We start from the raw sequence: 9,008 nt of genomic DNA, 5'->3' as shown, positions 1-9,008 counted from the left end.
CGCTCCAAGGATTCTGTTATATTTTGAGTAGAAGGTCTCTGCAGGTGTGAAATTAATGTTTCTATTTCTTTTGTGAGAGCACCATCTGATGGACAGTACTGGAACTCTCGTTGTGGGGAGGGAATGAACGTGTTTGGAAATTATTGATATATCTCTGCTTCAATGTTAGCTTCATGTCACAGAAATAGAACATGCTGTCAGACAGAAGGGTCACAAAGATATGTAAAGGAATCGCTTTGATTTTTTTTGCTTGTTTTATTCAGCAGAGAACTTATTTGCTTCATTTGACGATTTCTCTTCAATCCCCGAGACGTACATCTTCAGGTAACATCTTAGAGTTTTCCCAAGTTACTTCGTGTACCAGAATTGCACCACAGAAAGAATAGCTGCGTGTAATGACACTCATTATCACACTCCGAGCTTCTAGAATCATGAATTCAGATGAATCCTGAGACACAGAATTCTGCCCACCCAAACCTAAAACACTAATTCTGTTTGATCGAAAACTCAGGAATAATGCATAATTCCTGGATGATAGACAACTATTTTACCACAGCCAGCGCAGACAGGAAGATGGCGAATATGAGGGAAAACATGGTAAGCATAATGATGTTAGGATGAGAGTTGTATTCAAAAATAAGCCAGGAGGCTTACAATATATTTACCAATTTCAGAGTCATTAACCGGTCATTGAGGAATTGAGCAGAGTTTTCAGGAACAGGATTTGCTGTTCTGTCACAACCATTGATAGCTACGCTCCAATCAGTGAAATAAAATTACTTTCTACTTTATCTTTCCCAAAGAACTGTACGTTATTCGGTTCATTTTATCAATATTGGTCTGTTTCACTGCCTGTACATCTCTGGCCCATCCCTTCCAGCTCCACACGACGGTGTGGACTTTGGGGAGAGAAAATAACCAAAAATAAGCGTGATCAGAGATAATGGGAACTGCAGATGCTGGAGAATCCAGGATAACAAAGTGTGGAGCTGGATGAGCACACCAGGCCAAGCAGCATCTCAGCTGCACAAAAGCTGATGTTTCGGGTCTCTGATGAAGGGTCCAGGCCTGAAACGTCAGCTTTTGTGCTCCTGAGCTGCAGCTTGGCCTGTTGTGTTCATCCAGCTACACACTTTGTTAACTAAAAAAAAAGCAGTGTTTCACCCTTTTGATAAATAACACTACATCGGATTGAAGTAAAATGAAGAACTGTGCAATTTGAATATCTGAAGCACAAATGAAATTTCTGGTGAAGTTCACCAAATCTGCTACTGTGAAGCAAAAGAAAAGACAACTTTTAGAGTGCAGTGACACGTCTTCAGAAGGATAGGAAAAGTATACTGCTGCAAGAGGAGATTTCATTGCCAAATGGCGGCACATTAGATTGCTCCAGACGGAACTCCTCTGCTTCCACCATTGTTTTGCATTTTACTTAATTTTCTCTTCTGTTTTCTACATTTGATCTTCCCCCCTCTCCAATCAACTTTTATGTTCTTAAACGTCCTGACAGGGAATGTGGAAAGGAGGACGTGAACCTCTGCATGAGCAGAAGTCCGACACTAGGCCAACACGAGAGATGTGCCATGTAAGCTAGTAAAGGGCCAGGTCGGTGCACATGAAACATTCTGACCCCAGCTAGCATGGCAGATGAGTCCTGGTGGCGAGTCAAGATGAGTTGGAGAATGGATCGGCAGGTAGTCTGAGCCTGGAGCAGTCTTCAAGACAATTTGTACAGACAAGCTGGAAAGTGGTGCAAGAGGGATTCCGAATCGAGTATAGCCCAAGATGATAAGTTTCAGCGGTGGGGTGTTGGCCAGGAGCTAGCGCAAGGATGCTGCAAGCTCTTGAGTTCCGAAGCCTGGCTGGTACAGATTCAGATTAAAGGGTCATAGTTTGAGCACATTTTATGGATGATTTTGTTCATTGTTGAGACTTTGAGGAATCCTAACTAGGTATTCCATGCTAGATTCTTCTATACTCATTCAATTCTGTAACATCCCTTACATATCTGTAACTAGGCATCCCCCATCTACGACGCTGCCACATCTGTGACATTTCAAGATCTGCACTGCACTCGTTCGAATGCACCTGATACAAAAGTCTGTTTAATTGTGTTTTGTCTCTTTCTGTTTGTCTCCAGAAAAGACAATGACATTTCTGTAATTAGTAGGCTATAAAATGGAACACCCTCAGAGGTTGCCAGAGACATTCTGGTCGATAGCCTGATACTGAAACAAACGTTAGAGGAAGTGCGAAACAGTCCAGAGAAAGATCTTGGGCTTTCAGACTGGTTTCAATGGGGAAAGTATGGATTCTGTGTTCCAGTGATTACCTATAGTTCCTATTATAGATTGAAGGATCTTACGTTTCTCCATCGAAACTCTCAAAATATCGATGGACTATTTAGATGAGCGTTTAATATGATAGAACTCACATGTCTATGGGCCAAATGCAGGAAACTGAGATTATAACAAATAGATATTGATTATTAGCACTTACAAGATGGACTGAAGGTGCTTTTCTGTTGCTACCAAAAGAACATGACTAGATCAGTCTAGAGGAAATCAATTTTTACAATGAAAACAAATTGAGATAAAGAGAACAAGAACTGTGTCATTAAGAAAGGATGTAAACCTGGAAGGTGTCTGCCCTGAGAGTAGGCTGGAGGGATAAGGATTCGGGACATTCTGTCCTGCAAAATAACTTTGATTCTTTTTTATACTTCTAAAAACCGATACAATGTCTAGAACACCTAACAGTGACAACGGCAACAACAGAAGAATTGTGTCAGAATTGCTGGTGGTTTTATATTCCAAATGAAAGCGTAACACGGGATTGGGACCATTTTGCATATTCTTCTGCAGCAAAAAAAACCAGAAATTGCTGGAGAAACACAACAGGTATCACAGCATTTGTGAAGAAAATTAGAACTAACGTTGTGGCCTCAATGACACTTCTGCAGTGCTTGTAACAGCGATAAAACAGTTGGTTTTAATGCAGTAGAAATATAAACTAAAGGTTGATACGAAGTACAAAGTGAGACGATCAAAGCTGGAGGCAGGAAATTACTGGATAGCGGTCAGCCAATGAATAAACAGCTGCTCACGAGAATTACTAGTGCCTAACAATGGAAGTGGTAAATGAGGGCACAATTAAGATGCATAAAAGGCACTTAGATAAGGGAATGAATCAGGAGGCATGTAGGCCAAGAGAGGGAAGATAGGACTACTTAACTTTGGGATTACGTTCGGCATAGATCAGAGAGGCCCAAGGGTCAGCTTCCATGCTGCATTATTCTCTTACTCATTGATAATAATGACTGATGTCTGTGCTTGGGGGAATGTGTTGTCCAGCATCTGAAACCCAAAAGTTGTTGAGATCGATACAGAGTCGAAAAGGCTGCGGAGCACTCAAACGGTAGATGAGGTGCCATTCACCCAATTTATGCTGAGCATCACTGGAGCACTGCAGCAAGTCTCAGATAGAGATTTTCACCAGGGAGCAAAGTAATGCATTGAACTGGTAGACAACGGCAAGCACAGAGCCATTTTGCAGACAGAATGTAGATGTACTGTGAAGCAGGCTCTCCACCTACACTTCATCTCTGCTACTTCGAGGACACTGAATGCAGTAGGCCAATCTGAGTGAAATACAGGGAAAAAAAGTGCAGATTCGCCTGTAAGGCCTGTTCAGACTATTAGATATTGTGGAATGAGTTAGTAAACGAGAAGTGTCACAGCTTCTGCAATTGAATTGGAAAGTACAGTGAGAATGTGTCCAGCGGTGGGAGTGAAGCAGAAGAAGAATTGCACCTTGGCGTTCCAGATAGAAACACTCTTGTACAAAGCAGACAAAAGAGGGGAGTGGAATACATCTCTGGTGGTGCCAGAACACTGGATGTAGTGGAAGTAGCGGCTGACAATTCTCTAGACGTCAATGCTAGTGGGATGTTTGGTGAGGACAAGGGGCAAATCTTTTGCTTTTCTGGTGGCGGACAGAGGGATTGATAGCTGAAGAACAGGGGATTTCTCGGCCACAACTGCATGCCCTATCTATCATGGTGTGAAGAAAACATTGGTTGTGGAAGAAAGCGAGTATTTCTTAGGCATTCTTTTCGGTGTTGCCATTATCACAACAGATGCAAAGGAGAGGGAGGAACTTGGAGAATGGAATAAAATCTTCGCAGGACTTAGGGTATGAGAATACACAGTCAAGCAATCTCTGGATGCTAAGTCATTTGTCCTGAATGTTGGTGGACAGTCTATCCCAAGAAATGGAAACTGATTTTGCGGATATGAAGGGAGCATTAAGAGACCAGCCAGATGAATGTGAGAAAGGGGTGGAAATTGAAATGAAATTGATAATCTTTTCCAATTCCGATGACGGACAGAAGAAACAGTCTTGACCGAATCGATATACTGTAGCATGAGCTGTGGGTTGCCGATGAATAAGACTGTGACAAGACACCTTCCACCTATCCCACTAACAGACTTAATAGAGTCCCATGTAAGTACTCATGGTCACATATTCTACCGAAAGAAAATGAGAGAATTTTAAATTGAAGAAGTTCAAAATTGAAGTCTAGTTTCTCCAGGTGAAGGATGGTCATGGCTGACAGAGAAGGTCAGGATCTTTTCTCAGAAAAGAAAATCACAAAGCCTTGAGATTGTCAGGACGAGGAATTGACGTGTAGAATGATTGAAAGACAACAGTTAAGAGGAGACGGTTGACCCCACAAATTGGAAATCAGAAATTAACATAAACGGTTGGAGGAATTGCAGATGAAACTGGGAAGGGACTGGACACGTTAAGACCAGTCGACAGAGAGGAAGTTAGGGTGCTTGGAACAATAGCAGCTGGAAAGAATGAGTCTGCCCATGGAGTCTTTTTTGTGGGTTTTGACAAAGAGGTATTGGCGAGCAGTGTGTGGTCGGGAACCTATGATGTTGAAAGCATTGGTGAGAAGGTCATCAGATAAAATGAGGTCAGTGACAATGGCCTGGTGTTGCGTTGTGCAGACATGGCCAAAGGGGAAACGGGAGAACGTATGTGAAAGCTGTCTTTCGGCCTTTAAAATGCAGATGTCAGTCCGCTAGAAAACAACTGCAACAACCTTATCAGCTTGCTTGAATAAAATTCAGGGAACAGGCTGAGCGTAGGTAAAAGGCCAAAGGCCTGTTCCTCTGTTTCTGAGCACTCAGTTGTTCCTAAATACTGGATGTAATGTTACATAAACGCCACTCCTTATTGAAACACACAAAATCCCAATGGGACTTGACATGTTTGAAGTTCAAAGCTTGTTTCGTCTTCTGAGATAGTCTTAGACCAGAAGGTAGATGCTTATTATCACGTCGTATGGATATACCAGGAATGAGGAGGAATTTCGTCCCTTTGAGAGTTGTGAATCTGTGGAGGCTTTTCCTGACGTTTTATTTCAATGTTTGGTCGTTAACCATTAAAAGAAAAAAAGATTCTATACATGGATATTTAATCAATAAGATACTGAAGGATTTTGGGAAGTGTCAGGATGGTGAGGTTGAGCATTTTCAGATCGCCAACAGTCATACTGAATTGTGGAGCAGGCTCTATGGTTTGAATGGTTTATTTTTGCTGCCTAGTCTTATAATCGTAGTATGAATCTGTGTAACTAACCTGCAAGCAATTTAAAAATATCTTTCTCACCTAAGAAAAATAAACAACGGAGGAGTTATTTGGCAGAAATATTCAGAGTGAACTGTGTGCCACAGTCAACAGAGTAAACTAGCCTTCAGCACGCATATTGACACAGGTTGAACGCAATCTGTAGTCACCTCTCACAAAACACTATTGCTCTTCACTCTTCTTTATAGCTCTTCTGTTTTAGTTTGACAACGATTGACAACACTGAATTCCATCAGGCAATTGCAGTTGATCTCCTGATGTGGATGTAGAATACTTACTGAAATAATTCTTGTAGTTCATGATGCAATTCTACTTCTAAAAATTGGGCCGTATTTATTAAAAACAAAAGTAACTGAAAATAAAGGTTAATAATTACCAGGATCACATAAACGTTCATTCGTTGACTGAGTGAGCACTGATGCTTAACAGTAGACCACCATGGAGGCCGACAGAAATCCTGACAGGTAGCCACTGTGTCATTTATTCACGTCAGCTCCCCGTCCCAAGACGCAAGCTTCTTTTGGCCTAAAAGGCAACTTTTGCTGGAATGTAACATATTTCCCAAGAAAATGAAAGCAGCAGCTGAGAACTCAGACATGAAGTGTATGGTGAGTTGCAATATACTTGCCAGCTGCTCATATGAAACATTGAAATCATTCTCATTCCTCTACATCACGAATTCTAAATTCTTCAGGACAATAAGTAAACTTAGCTTAGAAGGAATTAAAAGCTGTGAATTGCACGCGAGACAAGGAGGATTCGAATCTCCACTCTTCTGGTCATACTCATTAACTATTGTGCTATTGTCCCCAGGTATGCAGTTTTCTGCAGTTGTGGTATAAGCAGCTACTTACGGCCAAAAAAAAAGAAGTGAAGGCAACGATAACTGGTGTGCATAAGGCACAATTTGAGTGTGGAGCTTTTGATCCAAGGCGCAGCGTTGGTGCTAATGGATGAGAGTTTACTGCCCACTGTTTACGTTTGCTTACACATCCCCTTTATCCATTTAATTTAACAGGTTAATATATCCCTTTTAAACTAATGCAAATGGAAATTGTCTCTTTATGCGAGTTTTCATTGGAGGCTGCTCAGTTGTGAATTGCTTGTTTATGCAAAGGCAGAAGGTAATTAGAATTTTCATTGACTAGTGTGCACCAGGCACGAATAGAGTGTGGAGCTTGTGCTCCAAGGCTCAGCGTAGATGCTAGTGGGTCTGATTACTGTCCCATTTTTCACTGACTCACACAACACTCCTGGTCAATTAACCACAATTAAACACTTCCTCTTGTCAGGTTACTTCTGTGTGTATTGACACAGTTAGCGGGTCCTAGAAAATGAAGACACCTCTTTCATTCAGTCGGTTTAACATTTTAAAGTATCCCTGTTAAAACGAGACAAATGGACATTGCCTCTTTCTGCAAGTTTTCTGTGGACACTGCGAAGACAGAAAGTGATTGGAATTCTCACTGGGCAGCAGTGAGACAGAAAAACACAGAGTTACTGTGATCGAATTGTTAAGGCAATGGGTATCTTGATGGGCAGGAGTAGCATACCTGATGGCGCAGTGCCTTATTTGGCGTCTGTCTAGTTGACAGGTGATCCTGCTTTCACATCCCTCTTTCTCTGCTGTGACCATTCCTTAACATAATACCAACAGCAAAGATGTAGAAAGTCTGGGGTCAGTGGATGTGATATTCCTTTGGGGCTGCGGTCACTGATATTCATCATTAATGAAAATGGCACGAAGTATAGGTTTCTCATATGGGTACGACACGAACGTATGGGCTATCATTAAAACTAAGGGAAGAGGTGGCAAAACACAAGAGTCTAAGAAACACATTTCCTAAGAAAGTCTATTATTTAACTTGTTGACTACTTTGTATGGAGTAACTGAGTGAGTTAACAGCAGAAAGGAAATTTTAAGAAAAGTTAGTAGAAAAGTCCAAAAGAGAACAAATCCCCAAATCAATGAAAAGGAGCAACTCCGTTCATGCAGGGGCATGCAGGAACGTGTTGAACCAGTGTGCTAATATAAGCAAATGAGATTTTCCAAATGTAATTTTCAACAATGTATCTTAGCGGCAGGTGTAACACTAATGTTAATTGAGCATTCTGCCAATATTTGTGGGGAAAAAAACTGTGAACACATTGTATCAATGAAAGAATACGAAAAAGAATTGCACAGACTCCAAAAAAAACGAAAGTTTCCTCTCCACAGACACTGCCACGTACACTGAAGTTTTCTAACAGTTCCCAATTTGATTCACATTCCTCCACTGACAACATTGTTTTACGATACCTTCACAGTGGTAGAATTGTCCGAGTTGTCTTAACTACTTGTTTGCACAAATACAAAAACAGCCCCCTATGAGCATCAAAAATGGCTATGACTGACGTTACTGAAAGTCAGCACAGCGGGATGTTGGGTAAAGTTTACAATAAGCAATAAGCTCGGTTAAACTTCATAAGCTGTGATACTTCCCACTGTGTAAAGCTGCTGCAGTGCACCCCGGGCAGTTCTATCAGAGTCATATCTTTCTCATTTATGGTGGGCTACATACATCAATATCACCCATCTCTTTTGTTTAATCTGCCGTGGAGTTGATCAATTATTAATTTATGCTGAAATTCGATGAGAGAATTCAAACATTATTTTGATGACAGAAAGTTGAAATGGAATGAAACTAAGAATGGAAATGACTGAAGAAACATGATCGCCAAACAGCTTCCAGGGTTCTTGCAGTGTCTATGTGTACTCCGCCTCACCAATGAAATCGAGACTTAGGAACTAAATTCCCACAAAAGGATTTTATAATAAAAATATGATCTTTGAAAAATGATTACACCTATTTTTTCTTTAAAAAAAAACACTAAAAGTGAGTCAACCCATCCTAATTTATATGTATTGGTATTTACAATCTCATTCTTCTTGATGTAGAAACGGTTTTGCAGGCTGCTGAAGGAACGATGGTAAGGTTTGTTGCTGCTTTAACCTGTCTTAATCATTGCTCACAGGCAGTTCAGGTGAAAGATTGTTCTTTGTGCTTGGCTGGCATTGACCTTCTGTTACTGGGAGCTTTCCTCAACTCATCCTGAATGTTTGAATCCCCTGCTGTCGCTCTGTTCCTGCGGACAATGAACAAATAAATTGTAAATGGACAAAACGTGTTGATACCGCACTCTCTGTTCTCTCACACGACAGATCCAAAATCTAAAGGCTAAATACATTATTATCAGGCAGATGGAAATGTAGAGCCGAGCAGGTAGAAATATATGAATACTTTGCGTAGGAACTGAGGTCAGATCAGTGCTCGATTCTTTTTAAATTATAGACAGATTTGATTTTG

General features: G+C 41.0%; 1 non-coding gene across 1 annotated transcript; it reads right to left on the bottom strand.

The window, feature by feature from the left end:
* Nucleotides 1–8,022: 8,022 nt before the first annotated feature.
* LOC125449183 (U4 spliceosomal RNA) lies at nucleotides 8,023–8,157 on the bottom strand. The gene has a single exon (XR_007246857.1). It is a non-coding gene; the product is annotated as a U4 spliceosomal RNA (small nuclear RNA).
* Nucleotides 8,158–9,008: the final 851 nt, after the last annotated feature.

Source organism: Stegostoma tigrinum, chromosome 43, assembly GCF_030684315.1.
Source record: "Stegostoma tigrinum isolate sSteTig4 chromosome 43, sSteTig4.hap1, whole genome shotgun sequence".
In the NCBI taxonomy this organism is placed as follows: domain Eukaryota; kingdom Metazoa; phylum Chordata; class Chondrichthyes; order Orectolobiformes; family Stegostomatidae; genus Stegostoma; species Stegostoma tigrinum.
The sequence above is the reverse complement of the archived record's forward strand: the minus strand, read 5'-3'. Positions and strand labels throughout refer to the sequence as shown.